Below are 19,172 nucleotides of genomic sequence, written 5' to 3' on the forward strand. Positions count from 1 at the left end.
TTAAAAAGTACTTCATGTAGTATACTTGCAGTGATAGTAATTTTGTAAATGCCAGCAGGTTTTGGGGAAGTTATTTAGATGAGGCGGTTCTGGGAGTGTTCGAGAGAAAGTTTTTCGAAAGATAGGGGTTCGTAAATCCGCGTTGGTGACGACAAGTACCGAAGAAGATATAATGATAAGCTATACGAGCTCTAAGCAGATATCAACATACAGAGCGACTACGCTACGGTTAGGCCAAGTTATAAATAAGAATTAAAGATGATGCTCCGGCTAAGAAAGTATTTTTATCGAAACCCCCCTACGGAAGCAGCAGAAAAGGGCGAACCCTACTCTACTGGAAGTAGCAGGTGGAAAACAATTTAAATTCCCTTTGTGTTACCAATTGACGCCAGTTAATACAACGAAGAAGAGACTTGTTGGACGGCCATTACCGTTTAAGCGGTTAAACGCCAATTAAGTAAGTAATATTTTTATCTTAAAAATTCTATTAGCTGCTTGTAGTCCAAGCTACTCCGATCGTAGAAGAATTCAAAGGCACTTATTTATGACAGACAACCCTCTTCTGAGTTGCACTTTAAGGGACAAAAATTGAATGCGCTATAAAATTGCATACTCTAAAATTATATAAGTAGGAAAACACACTGCGAGCCGGATAATAAAATCGAAAAATTTTTTATATATGTATATAATTTTTTTTGGCGACTTCATTAATTTTGTGTCATAATAAAAAGATTGATCGTGATGTTTAGCGTCACGTTAATGCGGTGCTTAAAAAAATATATAGATAAGTGGGTATGCATGAAAAAGTAAACAGTCATTAATTTAAAATTTGTTTGAGTGTATGTTTGGTTTTTAGTGACGTTATCCGAACACGTATTCTAATAAGGGACTGGGAGTTTATAATTACAAAAAAAAAGATCACTCTACACACATAATTCTTTGGGTTTTAGTCTTTTTTGGTTGGTGCGGCGAGTACCTTTTAAGTCTAATTAACACTAATTGGTCTTTTGTATGCCACAGCTCGTGAATTAACAAATGAAAAATATTGTCAAAAGACTGAAAACTTTAAAAGCCTTCGTGGGAATTCCGCTTCATTATAAACATCTCGAGGAAGTTTGAATATTTGAGGTGCTCTTTAGACCAAACACCCTTGAATTCGATCTTACTTACTTACTTAAGTAGCGCTTAACCCCTTAAACGATTATGACAGTCTAACAAAGCGCGCCAGCCGCTTCTTCGCTGGGTTAACTGGCGCCAATTGGTCACACCAAGAAAATTTAAATCGTTTTCTACCTGACCCTTGCAGCGGAGCGGTATACGCCGTTGCCAACGCGTACAGGTCCGTAAATCTTTCGAAGCACTTTTCCCTGGAATATACCCAGAGCCACCTGTTGTTGTTGTCGTTGTAGCGACAAAGACAATTCCCGCAGGTTTGGGGAATGTTATCGATGTTGATGATCCTTTGCCGGATATAGATCCAGTACTTTCCGGTAACAAGCACCATTGATGTACTATTCCGAACCTTCTAGACCATACCGCCCCCACCTCCTCATCTTAAATAATAAACTCAATGGATTAATACCCTCTAAAGCCCGCCCATTCGATACGAGGGGCGCATCGGCATGACGCACGGATTTTGTCTTTACCGAGTTGTTGATAGGCGGAGGTTTGTTAAGCATCGGGATCTAAAACTGCTCAGCAACAGAATAAAAATCATAAGCTGAGTATTATAGGTACCTACCAGTTAGAAATTATACACATACTACACTGTTATATAAATGAAAATTTTTAGTACGTAAAGATTTTTTTTTTAATTTTTAATTTTTCATATTGTTAAGAGTTAAGTTAGGTTAGGACAGCTTTCTTTATAGTAAAAAGTGAATCCGTTATATATTATCTCGTCATGGTCAATGCTTCTGCCCTATATAGCAGAACGGGCTCGATAGTTGACTTGTAGAGCATGATTTTCGTTTCCCGAGATGGCACTTTTTGAAACTATTCAGTCTATCAAAATCTGAAATGCTTTGAGCAGAAATTATGTTGAGTTAATGGTCCTGTAGTCTTTGTGATACATACGACTTATAATAATGTGATCGATTAATGGTGCCTTAACCTAAAAATCGTGAAAATTTCATAAAAATTAAGAAAACGGAAAAAATTACAAATATATTCCACAAAAAACCAGTCTCTTAGTCATAACGTATACAAAACAATGAATAAAAACTACAAAAAGTTATTAAATTCACCAACTCAAATATTTTTAGGTTATGGATATAGCGAGAATCCAAAAATCAATTAGTTGGTATGTTTATAGCGTTAGCGTTATGGTATGGCACCATTAATCGATTACATTGATTTCCATTAGGTTCGATTAGCTGTTTTATCTGGTTATGATTTTATGGTTATAAGTTACCATTAATTGGCCCTTTTGGTAGTTGAACGACACGAGCAGTTATCCAAAAGTGGGGTACATCATGTTTTGTGTAACCGTCGAATATTATTTTAAGCCATTCCACGATCGCTCTACTCGCCTGCATGGTGAAACACAAAACTCCCTCGAATTGTGCGTGCATTTGTGCCGGCACACTAAGTTGCCTGTTTTGTGTATTTCAATGCACACTAAGACTTTTGTGTAATATTGCCGCACGAATACAATACACAAAAACAATTCGAGCCTCGCCAAGTATTTTATTATTTTGTGTTTGGTAGTGTGTATCGTAGAGATGCACACTATACAATTGAATTGTGCTGATGCACACTCTAATTTAAGTACCCGTTCAGGCTTTTTATGCCATTTCACAAGGAAATTAGGAGTCACGCCATGCCAGAGCGACGCATTCGCAGAGTGTGAACCGCATTTCATCCTGAAGCCAACAAAACTTTGTAGATCTTCTCTGCTTAGATACTTTCATTACTGGAAGCATAAACAATTTGGTTTGCATTTGCCAGGTGTATTCGATTCAGTTTGTCTTTGTGAGCTCCGTGAACCCATCCTAACGAAACTTTGTTTTAGCTCCCAAATCAGTGAGGACTCACAAAAGGCATAGTTGAAAGATTTTTCAAATTATCGCTCATCTAACGGCATCTGTGATATCGTGCTTCAGGCCCTTTTCGAGAAGTCGTGCCTCTTCCCGTTCAGGCTTTTTACTCCATTTCACGAGGAGATTATTAGTGACGCCAGACGCATTCGCAGAGTGTGAACCGCGTTTCATCCTGAAGCCAACAAAACCGACAGATTGTGTTTCCGATAGATTTATCTTCGTAGGTGATATCGTACTACAGTGTCCCTACAGTACCAAGTGAGAGTTTGTAGATCTTCTCTGCTTCATTACTGGTAGCATAAACAATTTGCTCTGCATCTGCCAAATGTATTCGATTCAGTTTGTCTTTGTGAGCTCCGGGAAGCCATCCTAATGAAACTTTGTTTTAGCTCCCAAATCATTGAGGACTCACAAAAGGCATAGTTGAAAGATTTTACAAATTATCGTTCATCCAACAACATCTGTTCGAATGGAACACGCTTGAGAACTAGTCAAACCGAATGTAGCTCAGAACTAGTTATGAACTATTTGCGAAGTAGTGCACTGTGCGGAATTGATTGTGTATCGAGTTAGATCTAGTACAGTCCTTAAGTAGTCTAAATGCAAACTAGCGTAAATAATTTTCTCGTCTGCTTTTCTGTAGGGTATGTATGTACATAATTATGAATGTAATTTATTGTTGTTTTTCTGATAAAACGAGTGAAATCTAAAAGTTACTGATATCTTTCGATCCACTTATCTGAACACATTAATACATATACTGAATATATGTATGTATATTAGGGTTGGTCGAATTGTTCAAATATGTTCTTTTCGAGAGATGCTATGGTACTTTCAGGCTTATTAAATAATTCTAAGATAAAGTGTAGAAACAACCACATATAAAATATTAACGTTTTTTTTATAATTTAAATATTAAACCATTATGAAAAAAATAAAATAAAAAGGTAATACACCTCATATAACTGAATTTTCGAATACCAAGGACATTTTAAAAATCTGAATTATTTTATTTTATATGAATAAGGCTCAGTTGCAGAGCGGAAAGTTATTTTTTTAGCTCAAAAAAAAAAACACACAAAAAAACAAAAAACATTGTAAAAAAGTTGTTCAAGTTTAACCCCTCATTTCAAGTTAACTCTGAGTTAAAAAGTTAGTTTGCCGTTCTGCAAATAGCCCTTGTCCGACCTGATGTCTCGTTGTTTCAATGTTTCCCAAATTATTTAATAAATTTTTTGATTTCGTCTTTATTAACAACGAAAAAAATTTTTTTTGATATCAATAACATTTGAAAAATGTTAACATTGTGAAGCCCTGCTTAAAAGATGTATATTGAAACGATTTTCCATCACACCTTTTCTGCCTAAAAGGTTCGGTGAGAATCAAATCAAATTGTTCACACGACAAACGGCCTAGTACCTGAATGCGCCAGCTCCTGGATTCACATTCAGTAAAAAACTGACCTCTCAGAATTTCTTTACCCAATCATTCAGTGTGTGTTTTTCTTGTTAAAACAATAAAGGAAGGTGAATATACTGTGAAAGAAGAATAGTATACCAACAAATGATATCTTCACGACTTTATCTTAGAAATTTAGAAAATCTATACGACTAAACAAAAAAGGTTCGTACTAATATACATTTTTCAGTCAAGGCTAAAATCGTCTCCCAAAATTCAAAATTATATATATAGTATATTAACTTACTTACAGTTGCAGTGCCATCTAGCGTACCATAGTAACTGCCGGTATTGCAGTGCAAATATTCACAATAGTGCCATAGTACAAATAGATTTCTTTGTGTGCTCACAATCGATTATTTTTAACAAATCTATATATATAAAAAGTGTACATTTTGATTGTCACTCCATAACTCGAGAACGGATAGAAAGATTGCCATGAAATTTTTAGGAAAGATGCAGGAAGGAGAGATGATGGTTAGTTGATTTTGAAATCCCAAATCGGTTTAGCCATTCTTGAGTTATGATTTTTTTTTAGAAAAATACTATATAAAAGAAAGTTGTGTTAATTACACTACGCATAACTCAAGAACCGATGAACCAATTTGGCTGAAAATTGGTGGAGAGGTAGCTTATAACCAGGGAATGGACATACGATACTTTTTATCCCGTTCTGGCTAGGGTCTTGGGATCAAAACGTGGACCTGGGTAATCCTGGGATGTGTTTGTACAATATGGGTATCAAATGGAATCTGTTTATGAGTACTTTGATACTGAGTATTTTTCGTACCCTTGGGTGACTCGGGTCTCGAGATATAGGCCAAAACGTGGACCCGGGCACCCCTAGAATGTGTTTACACAATATGGATATCAAATGAAAGATGTTGCTGAGTGCTTTACTACAGGGTAGTTTTCATACCTATTGGTGACTAGGGTATCGAAATATAGGCCAAAACGTGGACCAGGGCACCCCTAGAATGTTTTTATACAATTGGATATCAAATGAAAGCTGTTGATGAGTGCTTTAGTACAGGGTAGTTTTCATACCTATTGGTGACTAAGGTATCGAGATATAAGGCCAAAACGTGGACCCGGGCACCCCTACAATGTGTTTATATAATATGGATATCAAATGAAAGCTGTTGATGAGTGCTTTAGTACAGTGTAGTTTTCATACCTATTGGTGACTAGGGCCTCGAGATATAGGCCAAAACGTGGACCCGGGCACCCCTAAAATGGGTTTATACAAAATGGATATCAAATGAAATCTATTGATGAGTGCTTTAGTACAGGGTAATTTTCATATCCCTGGGTGACTAGGGTCTCGAGATAAAGGCCAAAATGTGGATCAGGGTAATACTAGGATGTGTTTTTACATTATGGGTATCAAATTGAAGCTGTTGATGTGTGCTTTAGTGCAGAGTAATTTTTATATCGCTGAGTGACTAGGGTCTCGAGATATAGGCCAAAACGTGGACCCGGATACCACTATAAGGTGTGTGTAATATGGATAGCAAATGAAAGCTGTTGATGTGTGCTTTAGTACAGAGTAATTTTTATATCGCTGAGTGACAAGGGTCTTGAGATATAGGCCAAAACGTCGACCCGGATACCTGTACAATGTGTGTGTATTATGGATATCAAATGAAAGCTATTGCTGAGAGCTTTAAAGTAATTTCCATTGTAATATTCGATTTAGTAGCATCAACCTGGCAAAACTGATAAATAAGCATGCGAAGCCGAAATAAAGACATGAATTAATAATACCCACATACCTATATATGTACCTATGTACGTCCTATTGGATTTGCCTGAAATTTGGTGTATTAATTTGCCTGTATTAGTATTTACGATCATTTTTTCCGGGAACTAGACCAGAGACGGACTGGGACTGGGATTAGGACCACCCTCTGGGACTGGCAATAGGAGATGAAGGAGAATGAGAAGAACTTGAGAGAAGAGAAAAGAGGGTAGGAGAAGGAGACTGAGAAAGAGATAGAGTGAGACGAAATAGAGATAGATGAATCGAAAAAGACGGAGGGAGGAGTGAATAAAAGATTAAGAAAAATATAAGAGGGGGGAGGCAGAGTTGGACGGAAAGAGCTTATTAAGATGTATGCAGATAGACCAAATTTAGGGCAGAACAACGTCTGCCTGGTCTGCTAGTTATTTTAATAAAATATAGCTAAACAAAAGCACTACGACCAAAATTGCCCAAAACACGCTAATAGCCCGAATCTCCATCTTTACAACCAAAACTTTATTTATAGATTTGGATTCAAAATTAGAGCGAAAAAGGAACCCGTACATAAAAACAGCAATTAGAAATAATATATACATATATATTCTTATCGTCAATTAGAGCAGCGAGACCAAAACTTTTAAGCTAATGGAACCTGCTAAGTAGCTTTATAAAAATCTCCAATAAAAGCATATATTTCTGAAAAGATCACTTCTAAATGAAACACTCCGTATTTAGTTTAATAAAATTCATACTAATGCTTTAAATAAAAAAATGTTTTACAAAACTTAACTTAAGACCCACTTCGAAATGCATTTTATGTGCTACACAAGGCATCGCATCGCATTTTTCTGTAACTCGTAAATAATAATTAATGTCTTTTCTTTATCTCCAACAACTGAATAAAAGTAGGTCAGCATTTAAGACGTTCATCAAAATTAATTGAAATGTTTGTTATAATAAAAGTTGAATTTGTTTAACAGGCTGTCACGTCACAAGGTTTTAAAGTTATAAGTTGTGTATAAAATATTTTTAGGATAAAAATGTTAAAAAATTAAAAGTTTTTTGGTGACTTTTCCTAACGTTTAGATCTATAAAACTTTTGTGGCTGAAGGGAGTTTTCAATTTGATCGTTGAACAAACTTCTGGCAGCGCTGCATTTGCAGCCAGGTAGTGGAAATTTTGCCTACCAGGGTGATCCCAAATGGCGTCAGTTATGGCGAAACAGGAATAATTAATGAAACTTGCCACGCAACAGTCAAACTCATCTAGAGGGTTAAGCGCAAATTCATGAAAGAATGATGATAAACATAACGTAAGCCTGGAGTATACATAATTAGGACAACGACAGAGAGGTAGCCAGACGCGATGCTTTAAAATAAGGAAAGAAACCCACCAACAATATTTGTAAGAAAATTTTTAAAAATATTTAGTTTCTGTAAAGCTTGATGCTTGTAGAATCTCTGCTCCAAGCCTAGCGATCCTTATGACAAGCTCACTATTTGGATTTTTTTTTGCTATATTTATTTTTTATAAAGAACTCGTTTTGCAGATGCGCCAAAAATCGTTTTGAAATGAAACACCCTAATGGCCATACATACATACATATTTTGGCGAATTTTCACATCACTAAACTGTTATTAAAATAAATGCACAACAACAAAAACATTAAAGCAAGCTACATAAACACATTAATCATCATTTACACACATCTATAGAATGCGATGAAGAGATTACTCACACACACATGTAGTCATCAGCCGAAGTAGTTACTCACCCATACACACGCATATGGCTATAAGAGAAACATAAACTACAAATAGGTATACATGTATATAGCTAATAACCAAGCAAGGGATACAATTGTTCTGGAATACAGTTTCGCGAAATGACTAGACCTTAGGAGAAATGGACGAACGAGAAAACTGAGAGTATAAAAGCAGCGCAAGCTTAGGAATCAGTAATCAGTTTTGATTTAAACACGCTATTGGTTGTAAAGTATAATTGTGAAGTACTACTCTCAAAGTAATCTTAATAAAGACCAGTTTGCAATACTAAATATTGGAGTGATTTATTCGACAATTTAGCGATTCGAACGTTTGCAGAAGGTGTACAATAACCAGGATTTCCCAAAATTCGTTGCAATATATTGCACGTTTTATTGTAAAAAGATGCATATCAAACATGTCATATTTGGAGATTTTATGTAAACCCAAAGTAGCCATCTAGCGAGCTATGATCACATATTTAGAATACTTTAAAGAGTCAACATTGGCCGTCATAGAGGTCTTTAAGTCTCATCTCAAACTGTATGAAGAAATAAAACTTCATTTTCCCAAAAAATTTAAATTTTGGATGACTTCTGTTTAAAAGTAAAACGAGCGATATTTACGTGATACATAAAATATTAATAAGGGCGTTCCATAGAGCCATCCAGCTCTAGATCACGATTAAATCTCATTTGAACGATACGGATTAGTACTATGGGAGTTGGCAGTACTCAACCAATGTATTCACATATTAGGGATCCCATTATATTAACAATTTTACTTCTGTCAGGAGCTTTGTGCAAAAAACAATTACATATTATGTTGTGCTTCTTGTATTTTTCAAATAGTGTATAGTTTTTCTAATATGATTTAAAATGAATATAGTGTAATTATTTTATGGCCTTAATAATTTGTTTTCAGTGCAAAAAATTTGTTAAATATCGGATGCCCTAGTGCATATGTATGTAAGCACAGGGAGTATGCTGTCAAACATTTTCAACAAAAAAACCAAATCAACAGAGCCACCCTCTTGATCTGAAATTGATCCAGATAGATATCAGACATGGCGGAAACATGAGATAACATATATCTACGCACACATTTACACAATAGCTAACCCAGAAAACACAGTTTCTAATGTTAGAGAAATATTTTAATTTTACATTAGAATTCTACTGTAGTTCTCTAATGAATTTCGAATCGAAAACTAGGTTAGAGAACTAGGATAGAACTCGACGTTCGAATAACACTAGAAGTGCGATGTTATGATTCCTCGTGTTCTAATGAAACGTGAACCAGATACGGATAGAGATTTAACATGCAAATGCAATAATAATGTGATCCATATGGTTCAGATTGTTGTTGCATTTGCATGTTAAATCTCTATTCGTATCTGGTTCATGTTTCATTGGAACACGAGGATTATTGTCACAGTTATCGATTATTTCCACGACATGATAACTCCTCCTTAGTGTTACACAAACAAAATAAAAATAGTGAAAAGTTGTGTGGAAATATTATAAGTTGCGGAATAAGTTTTTTTATTTATAATAATAAATACTAGTAAGTGAAAATGAATCAAAAAAAGTTAAAAAAGGAAAGCGAGCACATTATTGAAGTGCTATTTGAATGTCATGAAGAAAACGCTTCCTCATTCGTTCCTAAAACCAGCGCTGAGCTCAATCTTTAAGTAAGGTTTTAATTTATTATAATAGAAAAAGCCTTTGAAATATGTTCATTCTTAATACATATGTACATGGGCCCATTGGTGGGCTGGGAAGCAGTCTTCTTTGCCCGGTCCTTGTAACCTAAGCTTAACCTAACCTAATACATAAGCTTATAACTAAATAAAAGTATTTGATATAACGAAACAATGAAAATTTCGCTGATTTGAAATAAATGAATTTAATTGTGCATCACTTCAAAATTCTCATTGGAAACTCATTAGAAATTGACGTTAGAATTCGATTAGAATTCTAACCCTTTTCTCAATATCGAGAACGAAGTCCTCTTTTTGTGGAGAATGCTATAATTCGCGACAGTTTCGCAAATCGTCCTCTAACCTTCTATCTTAAGCCGGAGTCATTGGTGCCGTATGTCGTATCGCTGTATCCGTATCCCTAACGTAATCAGCTGTTTATCGTTACGACGGTAAACCGAAACCCAATTGGTTGGCTACGATACGGTTACGACCTTAGCGGCACCAATAATCGATTGCATTGATTCTCATAAGGTTGGTCGAATCAGCTGTTATAAGGTTACCGATACGGTTACCGATAAAGCACCAATGTCTCCAGCTTTAGAGAAATACATTAGAATTCAATTCGTCTTCTAACGTTTTCTAACCTAAATGTTTGTTGAAAAGATCGTAGACGACATTACACACACATGCACACAACAACAAAGAGCGGAGACGACATTACTCACACTTATACATAGAAGATTACAGCGCAGCGAATATGAGAGAAGTAATAAAGCAACTAATAGAGAAGTCTGCTTGCGAAAAGTCTATAAATATGTGGCAACTGACTGTATATAGGCAGTGCAGTTTTGGGAAAGAGCTAATCATCAATAGTAAACATTAAGTTGTGAAGTTCATTTTGCATACAGAATATTTGAGTTTATTTATTCGAGAGTTCAGTGACTCGAACGATAGCAGAAGACAGGAAATAATCGAGAATCCATGAATACGTAACAATATGGATGCTGCTCAATACAATATAAAATTAGTATGGAATTTTTTATTTATGTGATTATTCTGTAAGAAATATAACAACTTCAAGATTTAACTAAATAAGTATACACCAACATATGTAAAGTGCATATTGAGCACCTAAAAAATTCCTACTGGGGAGATAGGCATACTCAATCACAGAAGCAAATCAATGCGTTCGGTGTAAACAAAATACAAAACGCAATGTTTTCGACTTTCTCCTGCGAAACGCCATTTCACAGGTTATGGGTCAATTGAAAGAAATATACAAAGTTAATGAATTTAAATCACCAATCAGTTTCACCATTTAAAATAAATAAAAAATTAATGAGCAAATCACGCAAGGTTTAGAATAGAAGCAGAGTAAAAATGGATCAAAAATAAATGGGCCAGAACTTCCGCATTTCAATAGATCGACAACGTCAAAGCAAATCAGTTATATTAGGTTTGAATCGAAAAGCTAAATAATGCCCCGGTACTGCTCATAAACAAATGAGCCAAGATCTGGCATTCCGGAATTGTTGTATTTGTAATCGAATTTGAAAAAAAAGTTTGATGACGTAGCGCTTTTGAAGTTTTTCGATTTATTACATTTCTCTCATATTTCGCTACCAGTGTTCGGAGTATTTAAAACTATTACCTGAGTAAACGACTACGCTGGAGAAAAATTTAATTTTCGGAGTATATGTTTTCTTCCTTTTTGAAAGCGGGCGAACAACTAACATCAAATTGATTTGGTGGCTTGGCAATCCCTTCGATTGTGTTTTTGCCATGAAATGTTTCTCAGCAAAAAAGTTATCTGCCTTATCAGATGCGCATGGGGTCGGCCAAAACGTGTAGGATGACTAATTAATGCTCCCATAAGCACACCACATTCTGGAAGAAAAGTGGGCACTATCTCCCCGGATATTTAACGCGAAAAAATATTATTATTTTCGCTCTACCATACATATTTCATGCTCTTTTAGTGACAAAAGGTTTCAAGACCGGGGCAGATTCCTGTAGGAACGATAATGGCGATCTGGTAGCTGACGTACAGAGCGTGGGGGAAGACGAGACCGATACCCCGATTTCCGATGATGAAAAACGTGCTCCGGCATCCAAGATGGTGAAGGGAGAATGACAATATCACGGTTAAAAAATCACAAGGCGCCAAGTAATGACGGGATACCCGCCGGGGTGTTCAAATACGGAGGTGAAAAGTTGGTATAAGATAAAGAAGCAAAAAAAGTGGGTCTTGCACTAAATGTGAACAAGACGAAGTACTTGCTGTCATCGTGGCCTTTGCAGCCACGTCACTGTTGACAGATATAAATTCGAGACTGTGAAGGATTTCGTCTATTTTGGAAGCAGCATTAAAAGCAAAAACAATGTCGCTCTAGAAAGCAAACGGAGAATAACTCTTGCCAAAAGGTGCTTCTTTAAGCAATTGAAAAGTAAAGTTTTCTCTTGACGAACAAAATTCTCGCTCTACAAGTCACTCATCATACCTCTCCTGATGTATGGCTCGGAATCATGGAAGGTGTCGAGAGAAGATGAGTTGGCTCTTGGAGTATTCGAGAGAAAAGTTCTCCGGAAGATTTATAGTCCTATCCGTGATGTCGACGGCGAGTATCGAAGGAGATATAATGCTAAGCTATATGAGCTGTTCACATATATGACGATAGTGCAGCGAATAAAAACAGAAATCTCGCTAGTTAGGTCATGTTAAGCGGATGAACGAATACGCTCCGACAGTTTGTAAACAGAGGATAGAGAAGACCTCCACTGAGTTGGAATAGATAGTTGGAGGAAACTTTGACCTCCCTTGGTGCTCCCAATTGGCGACTGTTATCGCAAAACAGGGTTAGCTGACCTCACTGACTCAACGTACTCCATTTTTATATAAAACTTCAATAAGTGCTGTATGTGAATTTTGGCAGACTTTACAGATCGCGCCCGGACACTCATTCCGTACGAAAAAAGTACAAAAACTGTGAGTAAAATGTGAACAAACATGTCTTAAGACACGAACAATGAATTCTCGTCATTTCATCTAATCGTCACTTGTAAACAATGAGCTTTTCGTACGTATGATATGAAAACTTTAACCAAAAGATATTAGGTAGTAAAACTATTTACTAGTAGGAGGTAAGAGCGTAGCAAAATACTCCGATTGGAATAAAGTCTGAACACTGTGTCAGCAATGAAACATGTTGTCAAAAGCGTGACGTCACACCGAGAACATTTATTTACCAGCCAACTATGATTTTTGTGCTCTCTCATTTTTAATGCGGGATCTGTTTATTGGTTCATGGGTAATGCTCTCTTTTTGGAACAAGTGCAGAATACATACATTTGTCAAAATCGGACTTTATAGAGATTTTTATGCTGATTCCAACGGTATATTTCTTTTTTGGTGCAAATGAAGTTTGGGGGTAATTCCATGTCAAAAGGCGAAATTATGAATTTTTCAAATCAAAATATCTCCGAAATTGGTGAATGGATTTCAAAAATTAAAAAATCGAAAAATAACTTATAAAAATACCTTTCATCTGATGTATATATATCTTTAACTTTTCTAGTCTTTATTTACCAAAAATTTGAAAGTTTTTTTTTGCATTCGTGAACGAGCTGATATTACCTTATAACTCTTATGTTTATTGTTATGTTAGCCAATCCAACACCGGCTGCGCCATGCACAGCAATTCTGCGTAGAACATCTTTCTGCATAGGCGGCCTTCGGCCGCGCTTATAAAAAGTAACCCTGGGCTACGCAATGCCAAGTCCGGGTGTGTGGTATAACCGTGGCGGTAGCTGTGCATGGCGCAGCCGGTGTTGGATCGGCTAACATAACAATAAACATAAGAGTTATAAGGTAATATCAGCTCGTTCACGAATGCAAAATTTTAAATAGTTTACCTTTGACGTATATTTTAGCAATAAAAAATTAGCAATGTTATACACTATGTATTTTTGCAATTAATTAATACAATGCATAAACTCATAAATACATAAATAACATCATATATATACCTACATCGATAAAAATAATTGAACTCATATGACACCTTCTTTGTTTTCGCCCCTAAATAATCAAGTTATACCTTCTAATATAAAGATATATATACCAAATTAAAGGTAATGAAATTGTCTTCAACACGATAGTATTAAAGTATTTTGTCAATGACACATTTTTTCGACTTATTATTCGATTTATGATAAGTTAGCAATCATTTTCCCATAAAAATATAATTTTATTATAGAAATTTCTTCTAAATATAGATGTTTCATATATCAAACAAAACCTTGTCTTATTACCTATCAAAAGACATTACAATTTTCAAGATTGACTCAATAGTTTCAAAGATATTTTGTTTTAAAAAAATGTAAAATTTACCTTTTGACGTGGAATTACCCCTATAGTTATTACTTGCACCAAAAAAATAATAATACGGTTGAACTCACCATAAACACCACTACCGATACTCATATAATTTTTTTTAATTTGACAAATGTATGTATTCTGCACTTAAGCCCTCTTTTTTTAAGTTTTAAATATTAAATTATAATTATTTATAAACAAAAATATGTATAGGAATATATGTATGTACATAAATCTATTAAACGTTGTTTCGGAGAAGAGCATGTGGTATATATAACAAAAGTTCGCCTAATTGGTACCTTAAATATTTTAAACTCCAAAATTGGTACAAACAAATGTTTTACGAGAGTTCTTTCTGAATTTCGGAACGATCGGTAAAAACGAAAACAAGAATACTTAAACCAAACTGACTATCTATAGTATTTATGTATATATGTATGTCCGCGAGAAAAGATCCCTAACTCCAATAAAATCAAAAAATTTTCTTACGATTTATTACAAATGATAGTTTCGTTCTAGAAATTGGAAAAAAACAGTGATTGATATCTTTATTACTTTTTGAGTTATGAGCAGTTAAAGTCGAAAGTAACTGTCGTATACGGGCCATCATGCGAAACCTAGTGCACAAGACCCACTGTGCCTGCTCGCCGTGTAAAATCAAAAGCATTCGAGTAGGACATTTTTCGCGAAACGTCACATATTAAGTTAATGCCACCAAGTGCCGTATGAACGAATTGCGCCGTCTATACAGACTATTTCAACCCCCTAAAAAGATACACAAATAAATAGCCTCAAGTTTGACCAAAATTTTCCACTCTAGCGACGTCTAAATTTATTGAAAATCCTTTATATACACAAGAAATAGTAATTTTTAGCGAATAAACAAATAATCACCTGGTGATTGTCAGATTATAAAATTAAGGCGTTCTTCCTCTTATATCAATGTTTTACCCCACCCCATAGTTAAGAATTGTCATCGTTATCTTCTAACGGATGACCAATGAAACAAGCAGGTTTAATAGGATTGCACCATGGTATTAGAGACGTTGGTTCCACATTGAAAAGATGGTTAATGTCAAGTCGGAAATACGAGTTTAATCTATTACAGTATCCAGAACGAAGTTGTGCCAGACTGACGTAAGTTGTGCCACACTGACGTACATCCTTGCCAGTTTTAGGTATTGGGCTCTAATAAAGGGATTTCTCGTGCATAGCTCAGCATAAGACTTTTCCGACCGTGTTGATAAACTTGGTGGCCTTTATCATGATCCTCTAGATAAAAGGCTGAATTCTCATAAGCAGAAGCTCTTCATAAAACTAAAGGAGATATCCACTTTTTGCCTGGGAGGCAGTTGACGATTTGAATGCCCAGGTTTCTGGTATTTTAACAAAAAATTTTTGTCTCCTTTATGGGAGGCATTTATTGCTCATTGTCCTAATCATGCTGAGGTGTCGTTAGACATCCCGTGGCAATTCTGAGCGCTTCGGCAGGCCTGAAGCTTCCTTTAGTTGCTTTCTTTTAAGTCTGAGGGCCATACCGGACGGAAGTATATACCACTACCGATTACCACACTTAATATTTTTGGGTATCTGATAGTCCATAGCGTTGATTTGGTCGGTGATAATGCCAAATTACAAGCGAAGAATTTTAATAGACTAGGAAGATTAACGTTGATTTTTAAAGCAAAGTTCTTTTATAGAACGCCACTAACGAGCAGTAACCCCCTCGCCCCCCCCAGCGGGTTAGGGGGTCAGAATATACCCGCGGTAGGTATGCCTGTCGTAAGAGGCGACTAAAATACCGGATTCAAGGGGTTTGTGTACCACAGCCCTTTCACGTTGCCAGCGAGGGATTCAAGGGGTTTTCCCCCAGCGGGTTAGGGGAGGTCCCCCAGCGGGTTAGGGGAGGTCAGAATATACCCGCGGTAGGTATGCCTGTCGTAAGAGGCGACTAAAATACCAGATTCAAGGGGCTGTGTAGCGCAACCCTGCAGGTTGCCAGCGCAACATATAGCTTCTCCAAACCCAATTGTCAACCTCACCTATCCGCGGCGAATCCTGTTTCACTAACAGACGAGGCTCTGGCGACCCTAAGCTCCTTATGGAACTTGGGGTTGGGGAGGGAGGGGATGGCCTGAAGGTTTAATGTGGCCACATAAATCGTTCCCGAGATGGTCGGGCCAGCACCTTAATGGTGCTGTGGTACCGGAGCGTACCGGATCTGTATCCGGCAAAGGACCATCACATCGATAACACTCCCCAGCCTTCGTGGAGCAACCTTATCGCTACAACAACAACAACAACAACAACAACAAGGGGTTGTGTAGCGCAATATATAGCTTCTCCAACCCAATTGTCAACCTCACCTTCGAGCGGCGAATCCCGTTTCACTAACAGACGAGGCTCTGGCGACCCCGAACTCCACATGGATCTAGGGGGTTGGAGGGGGATATGGCCTAGAAGGCCACATGTGGTGATACCAAATCGTTCCCGAGACGGTCGGGCTTGGTACCGGAACGTACCGGATATGAATCCGGAAAAGGACCATCAACTCGATAACACTCCCCAAGGCCTTCGGGGAGTGTCATCACTACAACAACAACAACCGAGCAGTAATCCGCATAGGAAACAATAGTGAATCCTACCGGTTGGAAAGGGAGCTTCGATATGTAAAAATTACAGAGTAAAGAGGGGATAGGACAATATTTGTTGTTTTGACAGTAAAAGTAACCGGCAAAACTTACACAAACCGCAAACCATAGACTTGGATGTGGTGAGAATGTGAATATGCTAGTTGTTGTTTTGACAGTGCAAGTTTCTGAACATAGCTGTAACACTTCCTCAATCCGCGAAGATTAATAATGCATACGGTGGTGACTTCGAAAAGCCTTGAGTTAAAGACCTTTTGTAATCCCCCCTTCGTACATATATGTGTATGTACATGTTAGGTGCAATAAAAGCAAATGAATACTAATAAAATTATGCGCATAAAGCAACATTAGAAAAATACACCACATAAATGCAGATTTTTAGAAATATATGTATGTACGTATGCTTGGGTTATGTCTGTTAATATGTAGATTTAAGGGCCAATTAAACTTCCATAGTTTTACTTATCCATATCAAATTGTCATCAGCTATTTGTGCCTTAACCTAAAAATCGTGAAATTTTCATAAAAATTAAGAAAACGCAAAAAATTACAAACATATGCCACAAAAAATAAGTCTATTAGTCAAAACGTATCCAAAACAATAAATAAAATCTACAAAAAGTTAATAAATTCTCCAACTCAAATATTTTAAGGTTATGGATATGGCGAAAAACCAAAAACCAATTGGTTGGCTATGATATGGTTATGGCTTTAGCGTTATGGTATGGCACAATTAAGGGTCAATTAAACTACCTTAACCCTAAAACAATAGTCGTAACCATACCTATATCCATAACCATCTCCAATGTGATCGATTAATGGTGTCTTAACCTAAAAATCGTGAAAAATTCATAAAAATCAAGAAAACGCAAAAAATTACAAACATATTCCACAAAAATAAGTCTCTTAGTCATAACGTATCCCAGACAATGAATAAAATCCACAAAAAGTTATTAAATTCACCAACTCAAATATTTTTAAGTTATGGATATGGCGAGAAACCAAAACCAATTGGTTGGCTATGGTATGGTTATGCCGTTAGCGTTAAGGTATGGTACCATTAATCGATTACATTGATTTCCATAAGGTAGGTTCGATCAGCTGTTTATCTGGATTTGGTTTTATGGTTACAAGTCACCATTAATTGGCCCTTTAATCGATTACATTGATTTCCATAAGATTGGTTCAATCAGCTGTTTTATCTGGTTATAGATAAGTCACCATTAATTGGCCCTTTATGCTATGTAGGAGAAAAAACCAATGATTTGGCTAGGCGAGTTCAAGGTGATACCAGCTGTTTACCAAGCTGATTTTCCTTTTTGTACATACCTACATATGTACATAGGTGTATAAATAACATTAGTAAATCAATAGTTTTGCGGAAGGCTTTATGCTTCTAACAAAATGTTATATAGCCTTGATTGGCCACAACAAAACCTACAAATACAGAAATATAACTTTATTTCAAATTTCTTTTCGCACTCACCAATTTAAACGTTAATCTGCAATAAATTTAGTTTACTTTTATTTACTTTAGCAAATCACCAAATGTGTTTCATGAAGATTTTGTATTGATTCCCAGCTGCTCGTGCTTTTATTGTAATTTCTTGCGTATACGCTTTTATAGCTCTTAGTTTAATATACTTTGCACATTTGATAATATGGCACTACGATTTCGCCGTCGTCTGCGTACGTTTTATTACCAACAGCAGTCGCGGAACAATAAAATTCAACTGAAAAATTTCGCTCCTTTTGCTTTGGTCTCTACTTCAATCAAATTAGTCGTTGTTGTTGTGTCGTCATCTCAAGTGTTTGCTCGAATGGCAATAGCAATCGTGCCTCCAGTTAGTTTAGTTCCAATCAACTAGAGATTACACCACCACCCGGCAAGACCAGCCAGAACTCTCAATCACTTTTCGGTTATGCGCAGCACATTCGATTAAATAGATTGCTCTCTGCTGATTGTTTTCCCTTGCTACGGCTGATCGACTTCTTCTCTACTGCTGCTTGTTGGAGCCCTTAGTAAACTTTTGTTGATTTTGTTTTTGTTTTATTATTCTGTTGGCACAAACAAACGTGTTTTATTTTTATTTTTTCATTTTATTTTACTACCTACCTGCTGATTTGCTAAATTTGTTTTATATCAGCTGATGACAGCGACACTGCTATGCAAAACAGTGTTGCGATCTTTAAATTTTGCCTAGCGAAGGGAAAATTTTTTCCCTTAGTGCCTAGCCAATATGAGATAAGAAATTTTGTGAAATTACATAAAATTGATAGACTTATTGCTCGTGCAAGTACATTTTATTCTTGTCTAAAAACATTGGATCATGGTACAATTGTATGATTGGTTGGATTTTATATAAGGTGCAACGATTTTCAAAATTTGTTTGATTTGTAGGTGTAGAGGGAGTTCTAAAAATCACCAAAATGGA

General features: G+C 36.2%; 1 protein-coding gene across 3 annotated transcripts in view; it reads right to left on the minus strand.

The window, feature by feature from the left end:
* Window positions 1-18,958, minus strand: part of phtf (putative homeodomain transcription factor) — a 38,032-nt gene extending 19,074 nt beyond the window's left edge. For all 3 annotated transcript variants that reach the window (XM_067775471.1, XM_067775470.1, XM_067775469.1), the window contains exons 1-2: window positions 18,854-18,958; window positions 18,224-18,795 (exon numbers count right to left, since the gene is read on the minus strand). The gene's annotated coding sequence lies outside the window, so the exon portion shown is untranslated. The remainder of the gene's footprint in view (window positions 1-18,223; window positions 18,796-18,853) is intronic.
* Between the last annotated feature and the right edge of the window lie 214 nt (window positions 18,959-19,172).

The sequence above is a fragment of the Eurosta solidaginis genome, chromosome 3, assembly GCF_040869045.1.
Source record: "Eurosta solidaginis isolate ZX-2024a chromosome 3, ASM4086904v1, whole genome shotgun sequence".
In the NCBI taxonomy this organism is placed as follows: Eukaryota; Metazoa; Arthropoda; class Insecta; order Diptera; family Tephritidae; genus Eurosta; species Eurosta solidaginis.